The 14,196-nt window shown below is 40.3% G+C and overlaps 1 protein-coding gene, 1 long non-coding RNA gene and 2 pseudogenes across 12 annotated transcripts in view; 1 reads left to right on the top strand and 3 right to left on the bottom strand.

Moving 5' to 3' along the window:
* The window catches only part of DIAPH2 (diaphanous related formin 2), a 916,386-nt gene that overhangs the window by 792,380 nt on the left and 109,810 nt on the right, over nt 1–14,196 (bottom strand). The window lies entirely within an intron of this gene.
* LOC116536076 lies at nt 959–1,962 on the bottom strand (annotated as a pseudogene).
* LOC116536070 lies at nt 1,929–3,284 on the top strand (annotated as a pseudogene). The gene has a single exon (XR_004262466.1). The product of XR_004262466.1 is annotated as a keratin, type I cytoskeletal 18 pseudogene (transcript).
* On the bottom strand, nt 8,574–13,491 carry LOC116536079. Its single transcript, XR_004262471.1, has 2 exons — nt 10,748–13,491; nt 8,574–10,516 (listed from the first exon to the last, which is right to left on the bottom strand). It is a non-coding gene; the product is annotated as an uncharacterized LOC116536079 (long non-coding RNA).

Here is a 14,196-nt window from a genome sequence, read left to right as displayed (position 1 = left end):
TGGTTTTGATTTGCATTTCTCTAATAACCAGTGATGATGAGCATTTTTTCATATGTTTGTTGGCCACATAAATGTCTTCTTTTGAAAAGTGTCTGTTCATATCCTTCGCCCACTTTTGAATGGGTTTGTTTTTTTCTTGTAAATCTGTTTTAGTTCTTTGCAATTCTGAATATTAGCCCTTTGTCAGATGGGTAGACTGCAAAAATTTTTTCCCATTCTGTTGGTTGCCAGTTCACTCTAATGATTGTTTCTTTTGCTGTGCAGAAGCTCTGGAGTTTAATTAGATCCCATTTGTCTATTTTGGCTTTTGTTGCCAATGCTTTTGATTTAAACAAGAAAAGACCTTGTAACACACAGGGTTGGGGAAGGTCCCTACAGGCTCCTTCCCGTGTCTTTCCTGCTTTGCTCACCATGGCCACGGCCCAGCCCCTGAATGACACTCTAGCTCATGGCACAGCAGACACATCTTGTCTGTGGGTCTCTGCTCTCTCATCCTTTTTTGTACTTGCAAGTGTTGCCCTGGCAGATCTCTCTCATAAAAGTAGTCTGACGTTATCTGTACATATTTCCATTTCCCTTTTTAGATTATAAGTTACTCAAGATTAGAACAATTATTCACTTGTCTCCAAGTGACCTAGAATACTGACTCTCAATAAAAATTGATAAGCCAAACAATAAATCTCCATTAAAAAATACAGTCACATATGCTGGCCATGACTGAACCCATGACCCTCAAATTGGATGAATGTTCCATTAATCAGCTCCAGAACTTAGGATTTCATATGCAAGTATCTTAAAATTGACATTTTAAATATTTCAGTTTTTAAAGAAAAAAATCAGTAATTAAAAAGGTATAATTTATCCGTGAAAGCTTCTCCTTTACTGAATTTTCTGGAGTCCTGGGAAACATAGCTGTGGGTTTCTGGGGTGTATGCAAGATAGTCTCTGTTGATTTTGCCCTCGGGTCTATCAGTCTCTCCATAATCTGTCTTGCATCTGATGCAAACTCCATGTGGTATTTGTGAGGGGATTCTGAATCAATGAGTAGGGCATTTTCCAAGTCATCTTTTTTTTCACTATCTGATGAATACTCTAAAATTTCTACAGAACTTGGTTGTAATCCCAGCTACTCGGGAAGCTGAGGCAGGAGAATTGGTTGAACCCAGGAGGCAAAGGTTGCAGTGAGCTGATACTGAGCCAGTCCACTCCAGCCTTAGGAAGCTCAGATAGCGTCTCATCACTTAACCAAAGACCGACTACTTATACAAGAAGCACAGTCTCACATTTCCACAGCACCCTCGCCATCTTCAAATTCATTATAGTCACTAGCATCTGCCCTGTCACTGTTGATCTCCCAGTCGATAAACTGTAGTCATCATCACTGGCCCCATCTTCTGGACACAAAATGTTCCTGTTACGAAATCTGTCTATTCTAGAGCCATGTCCATTATCTCTCTGTAATTTAGAAAGTGTCTTATCTTCATCTGACAAATCACTTCCACTGGAACTCCATGTAATGTCTGTAAGCTCACTGGTGCTCTCAGGTGTGGTGGTTTCTTGCTTGGATCTAGGGGATAATTCAAGGTGCTTTTCTGTAGTCGTCTTCTCTTCAGCTGTTAATGACAGAGTCCCAGAAGTGTCCTGAAGTCCTTTTCCACGCCTAAGCCATGCTTCAGAGAGGGAGGCAGCTGCCCCGGTGTCCTGAGTACTGCTCTTCTGAACAGCAGTAGTCTTTCTCCTGGAAAGGATTGGCATTCTATATCCCAACTCCTTTTTCTCAGGGCCGCGAGCGCGGCTGCCGCGGGGCATCTCAGGGAGAGCAGCCTCAGTGCGCCGCCTTAGTGCGCCGCCTCCTCAGAGCACCGCGGTGCCACATCCTGATTGCCGACTTCTTATGTCCTGTCCTCTTGCTCTCCTCCCCGGGCAGCATGAGCTTCATCGCTTGTTCCACTTTCTCCACCAACTACCGGTCCGTGGGCTCCGTCCGGGTGCCCAGCTACGGTGCCCAGCCGGTCAGCAGCGCGGCCAGAGTCTATGCAGGCGCCGGGGGCTCTGGTCCCGCATCTCTGTGTCCTACTCCGCCAGCTTCCGGAGCGGCATGGGGGTTGGGGGCCTGGCCGCGGGGATGGCCGGGGGTCTGGCAGGAATGGGAGGCATCAGAACGAGAAGGAGACCACGCAAAGCCTGAACGACTGCCTGGCCTCCTACCTGGACAGAGTGAGGAGCCTGGAGACCGAGAACCAGAAGCTGGAGAGCAAAATCCAGGCGCACCTGGAGAAGAAGGGACCCTAGGTCAGAGACTGGGGCCATTACTTCAAGACCATCAAGGACCTGAGGGCTCAGATCTTCGAAAATACTGTGGACAATGCCCGCATCGTTCTGCAGATTGACAATGCCCGTCTTGCTGCTGATGACTTTAGAGTCAAGTAGGAGACAGAGCTGGCCATGTGCCAGTCTGTGGAGAGCGACATCCATGGGCTCCACAAGGTCATCGATGACACCAATGTCACTCGGCTGCAGCTGGAGACAGAGATCGAGGCTCTCAAGGAGGAGCTGCTCTTCATGAAGAAGAACCATGAAGAGGAAGTAAACGGCCTACAAGCCCAGATTGCCAGCTCTGGGTTGACCGTGGAGGTAGATGCCCCCAAATCTCAGGGCCTCGCCAAGATCATGGCAGAAATCCGGGCTCAATATGATGAGCTGGCTCAGAAGAACCGAGAGGACCTGTACAAGTACTGGACTCAGCTGATTGAGGAGAGCACCGTAGTGGTTACCACACAGTCCACTGAGGTTGAAGCTGCTGAGATGATGCTCACAGAGCTAAGATGTACAGTCCAGTCCTTGGAGATCGACCTGGACTCCATGAGAAATATGAAAATCAGCTTGGAGAACAGCCTGAGGGAGATGGAGGTCCGCTACGCCCTGCATATGGAGCAGTTCAACGGGACCCTTCTGCACCTGGAGTCAGAGCTGGCACAGACCCGGGCAGAGGGACAGCGCCAGGCCCAGGAGTACGAGGCTCTGCTGAACATCAAGGTCAAGCTGGAGGCTGAGATGGCCACCTACCGCTGCCTGCTGGAAGATGGCGAGGACTTCAGTCTTAGTGATGCCCTGGACAGCACTAACTCCATGCAAACCATCCAAAAGACCACCACCCGCCGGATAGTGGATGGCAAAGTGGTGTCTGAGACCAATGACACCAAAGTTCTGAGACATTAGGCCAGCAGAAGCAGGGGACCCTTTGGGGAGCAGGAGGCCAATAAAAAGCTCAGAGGTCAAAAAAACAATGCAACTCCACATTTACCTATGTAACAAGTCTGATCATCCTGCACATCTACCTTTTAACTTAAAAACTGAGGAAAAAGAAAGACGACTGCTGTGATGTTTTTTTAAGTGCATGGCACCTCCCCCTCTGTCTCTTGCTCTGGCTCCTTCCATGTAAGAAGTAAGTGCCTGCTTCCCCTTTGCCTTCCACCATGCAAGTTTCCTGGGAACCCCCACCCAAGAAGCAGAAGCCTCTATGATTCTTGTACAGCCCACGGAGCCAATTAAATCTCTTTTTAAAATTTTTATTTTTATTTTATTTTTTGAGACACAGTCTCGTTCTGTTGCCCAGGCTGCAGTGCAGTGGGACGATCTGTACTCACTGCAACCTCTGTTCAAGTTCAAGCAATTCTCCTGCCTCAACCTCCCAAGTAGCTGGAATTACAGGTGTGCACTATCATGCCTGGCTAATTTTTGCGTTTTTAGTAGAGATGGGGGTTCACCATATTGGGCAAGCTGGTCTCAAACTTCTGACCTCAGGTGATCCACCCGCCTCGGCCTCCCAAAGTGCTAGGTTTACAAGCATGAGCCACTGCACCTGGCCTAAACCTCTTTTCTTTTATAAATGAAAAGAAAAATGCAACTCAAGACAATAGATGAAATCTTTAAACATTTTGAAAGAAAACAAACCAAAAAAAAAAAAAAAAAAAAAAAGAAACCTATCATCTTAGAATTATGCATCCTGTGAAAATGTCCTTCCAAAATGAAGGTGAAATAAATACATTTATAGACAAACACAATCTGAAAATATACAGTGCAAAGTCCAATGCAAGGAAACCTGCACTATAATAAATACTTGAAGAAAATTCTTCAGGCTAAAGAAAATTAATACCAGATAGAAACTGAGATCTACATAAAGGAATGAAGAGTGCCAGAAATGTGTGTGAAATAGAGTGTGAGAATATATAAGACACTGTTTATAGTCTATTTTTCCCCCAAATAATAAATTAAAGAAAAAAATACAATGTATGGTGAGACCTATAACATATATAGAAGTAAAATGTCTGAGAATAAAAAATGGGGGTACAAAATGTAAGCAGGCTACTGCAAGGTGCTTATAGAAAAATGTATATATTATGTAAAGCTAGACTATCATAAGCTAAAGATGCATATTATAAATTCAATAGTAAGCACTGAAAACTAAACAAAGAGGCATATCTAATATGCTAATACATGAGATCAAATAGAAGAGTTAAAATGATATACAATCCAAATGATGGCAAGAAAAAGAGTTAAAGGAACAAAGGACAGACAGGATAGAAAACAAATAAGAGGCCAGCAAGGTGACTCACACTTGTAATCCCAGCACTGTAGGAAGCCCAGGCGGGTAGATCACCTGAGGTCAGGAGTTTGAGACCAGCCTGGCCAACATGGTGAAACCCCATCTCTACTAAAAATACAAAAGTTAGCCAGGTGTGGTGGTGTGTGGCTGTAATTCCTTGCTACTCGGGAGGCTGAGGCAGGAGAATTGCTTGATCCCGGGAGTTGGAGGTTGCAGTGAGCTGAGATTACACCACTGTATTCCAGCCTAGGAGACAGAGTGAGATTCCATCTCAAAAAAAAAAAAAGAAAGCAGATATAAATATAGCCATATTAATAAATACCATCGTCCCTTACGGTCAACCCTCCATAGCCACAGGTTCTACATCTACTAATTCTCTATTGGTTGAGACTCCAGATGTGAAAACTGCAGATATAAAGGGCCCACTGTATTGAATGTAAATGGATTAACCATATCAATTAAAAGGCAGACATTTTCAGAAAGCATTAAAAAATTACCCAAATATATGCTGTCTACCTGATTCACTTTAATATAAAGACAAAAATGGTTTAAATGTAAAAGGATACAAAATTACTACCACACAAATAGTAATAATAAAAAAGCTAGAGTAGCTAAAAATTACATAATGTAGAAGTCAGGGTAATGAATATGGCCAAAGATAATGAAATACATTCTGTGATTATGTAATGATCATTTAATAAAGAAGACAAAACCGTCCATGTGTATATGACAACGGTGTTTCAAATCATGAAGCAAAAACTGATAGAACTAAAGGAGAAGTAGATGAATCCATAATAACAATTGGGGATTTCACTGTGCCTCTTCAATAATTGATAGAATAAGTAGACAAAAAAATAATTTTTTTAAAAATAGGAGACTTGAATACCACTACTAACTGACTTGACCTAAATGATGTTTACGAAATGCTTTAACCAAATATAGACCAAATCTTTTTTTTTTCCAAGCATAACGACTAGAACATTAGCCTGGAACACTAGCCAAAACAGACTATATGCCAGACCATAAAACTAGTCTCAAGAAATGTGTAAGTAATGAAATAAAGCTACTATCACTTTTCCCTCAAATTTTTGATTACTGAAGTAGCAATGAGATAACCTGTGACCTACAAGGAACTAGAAGACCAGAACAAATGACAGGGAGGTCGGAGTTAGTTTTGGTACAGACCACTGCTTTAAATACTTGTTGAAATAGTGGGTTGAATGGTGGCCACCAAAAAAATATGTCCATATTCAAACTCATGGAACCTGTAAACATGAGCTTCCTTGGAAAAAGGATCTTTGCAATATAATTAAGAATCTCAAAATGAGAACAGTCCTAGATTATCTGAATGACTTCTAAATCCAGTGACAAGTAAACTTATAAAAGACACACAGAGAAGAGTTATACTAGGAAAAGCAGAAGACTATATGAAGTAGGAAGATTGGAGTTATGCAGCCAGAAGCCAAGGAATCTCTGGATCCACCCAAAATTAAGAGGTAAGAAAGGATTCTTTCCTAGAGTCATCGCAGGGAGGGGAGCCTTACCGATACCTTCATTTCAGATTTCTGGCTTCCAGAACTATGAGATAATCGATGTATATGTTTTTAAGCAACGAAGTTTATGTTTGTTTGTTTTGGCAGCCCCAGAAAACTAATACAATCCATCACATAGGTGAGAAATTCTCTAGAGTCTGTATATTAAGTGAGATTTGTTACAATCACAGGATATAGCTATCTTTAACTTCAGTTAATGATGTCAATTTGCTCTCCAACATAATTTACCTATTTACAGTCTCAACAGAAAATGACGGCTGGTATTATCAGACTTTTTTTTTGGCAATTTAATGAGAGTAAAATGGCTTTGTGTTATTTTAATGTTCCTAGTGGAGTTGAACTGGTCTGGGCAACTTGGACTACCTGATCTCTAGGATACCTGCCAACTCAAAATATCTATTTCTGTGATTTTTCATTCTTCCATTTTAGCATACCTTTCTTTTTTTTATTTTTTTATTGCATTTTAGGTTTTGGGGTACATGTGAAGATCATGCAAGATTGTTGTATAGGTACACATGTGGCAGTGTGATTTGCTGCCTTCCTCCCCATCACCTATATCTGGCTCTTTTTTTTTTTTTTAAATTGCATTGTAGGTTTTGGGGTACATGTGAAGAACATGCAAGATTGTTGCATAGGTACACACATGGCAGCGTGATTTGCTGCCTTCCTCCCCTTCACCTATATCTGGCATTTCTCCCCATGCTATCTCTCCCCAACTCCCCACCCCCGCTGTCCCTACCCTATTTCCCCCCAACAGACCCCAGTGTGTGATGTTCCCCTCCCTGTGTCTGTGTGTTCTAATTGTTCAACACCCGCCTATGAGTGAGAACATGCGGTGTTTGATTTTCTGTTCTTGTGTCAGTTTGCTGAGAATGATGGTTTCCAGGTTCATCCATGTCCCTTTCTTGAATGCCTACTTCATTTCAGATACTGTACTCAGCACTAAGAATACTACCATTGGCTGGGTGCGGTGGCTCATGCCTGTAATCCCAGTACTTTGGGAGGCCGAGGCAGATGGATCATGAAATCAGGAGTTCAAGACCAGCCCGGCCAACATGGTGAAACCCCGTCTCTACTAAAAATAAAAAAAATTAGCTGGACATGATGGCATGTGACTGTAATCCCAGCTACTCAGGAGGCAGAGGCAGGAGAATTGCTTGAACCAGGACCCAGGAGGCGGAGGTTGCAATGAGCTGAGATCTTGCCACTGCACTCCAGTCTGGGCTACAGAGTGAGACTCTGTCTCAAAAAAAAAACAAAAAGAAAAAAAAATACTACTATGGTCTGAATGTTTATGCCTCCCCCAAATTTATTTTGAAACCTAATCCCAACATGATAGTATTAAGAATTACGGCCTTTTGGGAGGCAACTATTTCATGAGGATGGAGCCTTCATGAATGGAATTAGTGCCATATAATAGAGGCCCAAAGGAACTTGTTTACCCCTTCTGTCAAGTAAGAAGGCTGCAAGATGGTGCCATCTATGAAGCAGAGGGTAAGTCCTCACCATACATCAAACCTGTTAGTATCCTGATCTTGGACTTCCTGGCCTCTAGAACTTTGATCAATAAATTTGTTGTGTATAAGCTAATCCAGGTATGGTATTTTGATACAGCAGCCTGAACAGATTATGCCAGATACAAAAATGAATAACACATTGTCTGTCTTTCTACCTCACTAGCTGTCTCACCTCAACAGTGTTTCTCTAGTCTGAATGCCCATGGGTACTTATTTACTGTGCACCGCACTACTATTTGATATATGGGCTTTTTATGAAAACACCAGTTATAGACTATGTTTCTGTCCCCCGCCAAACATACATGTCGAAGTCCAACCTGCAATGTGATTGTGTTAGTAGGTGGGACCTTTGGGAAGTTATTAGGTTTAGATAAGGTCATGAGGGTGGAACCCCCAATTGGGATTAGCACCCTTATAGGAAGAGAAGGAAACACCAAAGCTCCCTTTCCCTGACATGTGAGGATACACTGAGAAGGGAATAGTCTGAAAGCCAGGAAAGGGCCCTCACCAAAAAAGGAATATGCCAGCACCTTGACCTTGGACTTCCCAGCCTCCAAATCGTGAAAGCCCAAACTTAATAAGTTTCATTACTGTTGCTTAAAAAGTGGAAGGGGGCTGGGCACTGTGGCTCATGCCTGTAATCCCAGCACTTTGGGATGCCAAGGCAGGTGGATCACTTGAGGTCAGGAGTTTGAGACCACCCTGGCCAACATGGCGAAACTCCGTCTCTACTAAAAATACAAAAATTATCTGGGTGTGGTGGCGCGTGCCTGTAATCCCAGCTACTCAGGAGGCTAAGGCAGGAGAATTGCCTGAACCCAGGAGACAGAGGATGCAGTAAGCTGAGATCACACCACTGCACGCCAGCCTGGGCAACAAAGTGAGACGCTGTCTAAAAAAATAAAAATAAATTAAAAACCTATTGCTCCTGAAACTATTACTCTATATAGTAAAATGGTATCGCAAAATCAGTCCTCATAACAGGTAGTGTCCATGTAACAGCAGCATTATAAAGGGATTCTACTGCCATTCCATTATGTTTATTCCTTGACAAGTATACCTTTTTCAGTGCATCCAAATGCATCACTAATAATTCAACTAACACCTCCTTGGAGCCTATTTCAAAGTAACTTTAATTTCGAAATATAATGACATTGGAATAAAATACATTACCAGGCCTACACAAACAGACCTAATTTAAAATATCTAAAATTTAAATAAATTAACATCAAAATGAACAAACCAACGCTAAGTCTCCAAAGTTACATTAAATTTACATACTATTGAAATTATGCTTTCATAGCAACTGAAGTGTTAAACTAACTGCAGCATACACAATGTCACATATATCACAGGATTCAAATTAATAAGAATATTCAATCTAATCTGATAGAAAAAGTATCTTCAAACCTCTATGTGTTATACAAGCAGTCCTAATTTATAAGCAGGTTATATTCTAAAGTCTGTTTTTAAATCAGCTGACAAAAAAAATAAAACCCTCCAGGACATATTTCACAAGAAAAATAAGTTTAAATAAAATGCTTAAATACTAAGGCTATCCTGAAAAATACTCCCATAATAACAAAAGTACTAAGCTCTGAATACCCTTGCAACTGCTGGCAGGGAAGGATGGAGGCAGAAGGAAACCCTGAAAATGGAGTTGTTTGTCAGGAGGGGAGGACCACCATTCCTGCTTTAGTAGCACTAGGACACTAAAAACAACAAAGGAGAGCTCCGGCATTATGGTGGCCATGCACTCTTGTTCACGAGGTTACATAAACTGTCTATAAAAGGAGCAATCAAGGACTGCTTGTAAGAAAGTATCAAAACAATCCAGGAAGTATAACTGTACAAAACCATATACAGATCTGTAAATATCACGGAACAACACTCTGTTTCACAGTTCTGAACATAAAAGTAAGGGATGATAGGTCTATATTTCATTTATTATAGGTAGATTCCCCTACTAGAAGCTCTCAGAAAAATAAGGAGCCACTTAGTATTTCTTGTATATTCTTACATCTACAATCTTCACTGTTTTCCTGTATAGAGTGAGGCAAACCTACTAAACACCGTATCATGAAACCCAAAGAGCGCAGTTGGGTAGGAAGCAGCACAGCATAGTAATTAAGACATCAGAGTTCAGCATCAGGCACAACTAACCCTGGGCAAGTCAGTTAACTTCTCTGAATTTCAGCCTCTTCCTAAGCTGGAGATAATAATGATCTCCCCAAAGGATTACAGTGAGAATTAAATGAGGTCATCCATAAAAAAACATTTATCACATTGCCTGGCAAGCACAGTAAGTGGTCAGTAAATGTTACTGGAGGCTTGCCTACCAAACATGCTAGGACAGAAATAGACCATCATATAATAAAACCAGCACCATCCCTCCCCTACTTGATCAAGTACAACTGCCAGCTGGCCAAAAAAACTGCATTGCAGAAATCTGAAAAATAGGGTTTTTATCCTCTCCATGGGATGGCACCAAGGTTCAAGTATCTTTAATCCTTTTTTCTTCTTACGAAGTCTCAAAAAAAAAAAAAAGGAGTCTCACTGTCACCCAAGCTGGGGGACAGTGGCATGATCATAGCTCCCTGAAGCCTCCAATGCCTGGGCTCAAGCGATCCTCATATGTCTCAGCCTCCCAAGTAGCCGGAAGTATCTTTTATCTTATTTCAACGATTGATTGCCTTCCCTTTGTCCACAAAGTGTCAAGATTTCTTTGCCTCAAAAAATACAAAACACTTTTTAAAACAATATATTTGGTGACCAATTATTTTCTTTGGAAATTAATCTCAGAAATATTAAAATATGGGGCAATAGCGAGCATGAAAAACCTGTTCCACACTTTACTAAATGTTTCTGGAAACTTCCTCTTTCATTTGGTGTAGTTCTTCTGTTATTGTACCCATAACATTTTTAATTATATTAAGTGCTAAATAAGTTATAGATACCTATTTTTCCATGAGTTTATGAAGAGAGGAAAACACAATGAGTCCTTCATCAAGCATAATCAGTGATCCATGAATGTGTGCCGTGTACATCAAAGATATCTCTTTAAGTGTAACAATTAAAAGGGGGAAAAAGCTAACCATTCCTGATGAAAACTTTTTGAAAATCTTACACACAGACAGCGCTGATAAAGAGTACATTGAAACTCCTCTTGATAATGCCTCATCAAGATCAATTTCTATTCTGTATAATAATACAGCAATGCCCTCCAAAACCACTGAAGGGCCTGGGCCTGTTTTTCTCTCTGTGAAATAACTGAAGACTACTATATTTTTATAGTTCCTCTGTCGGCTGTTAGCTGTCACACTGCACTGTCAATAGCACCTTTCATTTTTTTTTTTAATTTTCAAAACATAAGATTAATTGAGTGAGAACCTGAGCTGACACCCACGATTCTTTAAGATACATAGGAGTCTTTTTCCTCCTTTATTTGCAAAAATGAAGACAATACTGTAAATTGTTGAGATCAGTTAGAATACTGTGTTTCTGATAAGGGGGCCTCTGTTGAATATAAAGCAGTCATAACTGTTTTTCCAAAACCCACAAGGTAATGACCAATTGATAGAAACCTTTACAATCAGAAAATGTGTTATTACAGAAAACTACATAAAGCAGTAATCAAAGATGATTTTCTAACAATCACCATGCTTCCAGAGATTCATCTAAACAGCTCAAAAATTAAATCTTGAACATTTTAGGATATGTAATACTACAATAATATGCCCAGATATTTAAGAATTCTCACTTTTTTCTTTGCTTTATTGCTTTCTTAGGTCCTGTACTATAAATACCCCGGCCCACCAACCAAAATAAAGAAAATCACACAATCTGAATAAAAGCCAACATAATATTATATGGAACTCAAACAACTACCTGAAACCAGGAATCAACAGAGACTATGCCTAGATAACTGTATTTGCAAGAGGATGTGGAGTTGTTGTTTTTTAATTTATTTCTTTTACTTCAGGTGCATATTATATCTGGCATTTCTTCCCATGTTTAAGCACCTGTACTTTCAGCAAGCTTTCAAGCTCTGGTTGCAGGGAGTGTGGGGATCAGGTATATTTGATACATTCATAAAGTTCAAAAAGAATTTAGCAATCATGCAAATCGACAAACAGGCTCTTAAAACAACCAAGACATTAGAGCCACTTCTAACAAAGAAAAGAAATCTTAATCTTCCTAACAAACTGAGCATGAGACTAGTTTGAAGTACTGAAAGAAATGTCATACAGTTTCGTTCTCCAACCCAAAGCAGTATTCACACAAAGCCAGGCTATGCAGAAAAGTAGACAGAGCAAGCCTACTACTGCCATTTATAGAAAGGATTGCATGCAAAGTTGGCCCTTGGCTGGTATCTGGGAACTTGGATTTTGGGGAGTGTTACCATTGCTTTTAGCTGATAAAGATGGTTTACTATGCATGTTTATACAAACAATGCAGCCTATACTGAACATCTGCTTTACTTTGGGGAGTGTGAAATCTTGGTATATGCTAAAGAGAGTGTGCCTACGTAACCAGCCCCCAATAAAAACCTCGGGCACTGACTGTCTAATGGGCTTCCCTGGGCAGGTGCATCACACATATATTGCTGTATTTTCACTGCTGGAGGAAAAAAGTATTCTATGTGACCCCTGGTGGGAGGGACACAGCATAAGGCAGCCTACCAATGGACTCCTCCAAACTCCACCTGTATCTTTTCTCCTATGATCTGGCTTGCACCTCTACTATGTCACTCTAATAAATTTTAACCATTAGTAAAACGATATTCAGAGTCCTGTGGGTATTCGCCTGAAAACCTTCAACACACGCACCTACTATACATGTGGCACGGTATTGAGTGTGAAAGAGAAAAGAATTTTAAAATGACTAATACTTGGGTGCTACCCTCAAATTGCTTGTCATCTAATGGGAGAGTTGGGAGGGTGTGCTGACAACAACATACAGTGATCATGCATTCAAAATTTTAATGAGCCTCTATTGTATTCTTGGCAATGTTAGGTAACAGGCATAATGGGAATATAAAAACTAAACACAGCCTTAATATAAAGGGGCTTACAGTACTAATAGAACATGCACACAGTAACAAATGTTCCTCTCGGAAATGACATTGCCTGAAATAGTAGAAACAAAAAGATGTTAACTATTCCACGTGTACATTTCAATTTTCTGACTTATAATTTGACATACACAATTTACATAATTCTTCAATAATAATACGGGTGTTAATTTTGCTCAAAACATTTTGGGGGATGGGTGGCGGTGGGCCCTAGGTCTTGCCAGACCCTTTAAATGTTTCTTGTAGGAGCCTTCCTAGATTTTATTGGCTAATAACTGAATATCAAACACTCTGTAACATTTGTTTGGAATAGAAATATAAACCAAGTTCTAACCTTTACATATTCCACAGTGTCCTAAAAGATAAAGAAGTAAACAAATTATTATCATTCCAGGTTACAGGTGTGAGAAGTTTGCCCTAGGTGATATGACAATGCAAATGATCAGCATATAACTGATGATCTCTGCCACACATCATTAATGTTAGAAAACAAATGTGTGAGAAGGAGTTAACAATTATAACACCTGAGTGGCAGAGTCTTAAAATTAGCTATAAGATTATTATTACTATCTATACTTTAAAATAGTTACACATTTTCCTTTAAGTTACAAAATTAGAAAAACATTTTATCAAGATAAACTTTTCCTGATGAAAAAGTAGTGTAAAATATCCTTTAAAAGTAATGTCTAGGGTCAGGTGCGGTGGCTCATGCCTATAATCCCAACACTTTGGGAGGCCAAGGCAGGATGATCACCTGAGGTCAGGAGTTCGAGACCAGCTTGGCCAACATGACAAAACCCGTCTCTACTAAAAATACAAAAAGATTGTGGGCGTGGTGGCAGGCACCTGTAATCCCAGCTACTTGGGAGGCTGAGGCAGGAGAATCATTTGAACCTGGGAGGTGGAGGTTGCAGTGAGCCAAGATCATGCCACTGCACTCCAGCCAGGGGGCAGAGCAAGACTCTGTCTCAAAAAAAAAAAAAAAAAAAAAAAGTAATATCTACCATCCTAATCAACAATGGGATTGGTGAATTAATTATATCAGGCTCTGTGCAGGTCCTCAGAAACATGTCATTTCACATTCCTCCCATTTAAAAAAGTTCTAAACATTGAAAGATATGTTTAGCTCTATTTGGCATTATATTGAAAAGAAGCCTAATTTTTTTAACCAATTTCCTTTAAATCAACATAAAACAATGTTTATAGAGGGAAAATAAATCTTGAAATTACTTTTAATCACTTCATTAAATTTAAACCTCTTTACCTTAAAAAAAAACACCCATAATTTTTTTTTCACTCAGAATATTACAATCTCCTATCTTTGAAGACTTAAAAAATATATTAATTCAAAATCCATTTCTTGGTTCCCACTGAGATTTAAATTACCTGAAACTAATAGCCTCGCTGCAAGAGTTCTATTCCATGGCTTATAAGTTGAATTCACCA

This window comes from Sapajus apella, unplaced genomic scaffold (assembly GCF_009761245.1).
Source record: "Sapajus apella isolate SASKATOON/1434 unplaced genomic scaffold, GSC_monkey_1.0 scaffold98, whole genome shotgun sequence".
Taxonomy (NCBI): Eukaryota; Metazoa; Chordata; class Mammalia; order Primates; family Cebidae; genus Sapajus; species Sapajus apella.
This window is presented reverse-complemented; position numbering and strand designations above follow the sequence as displayed.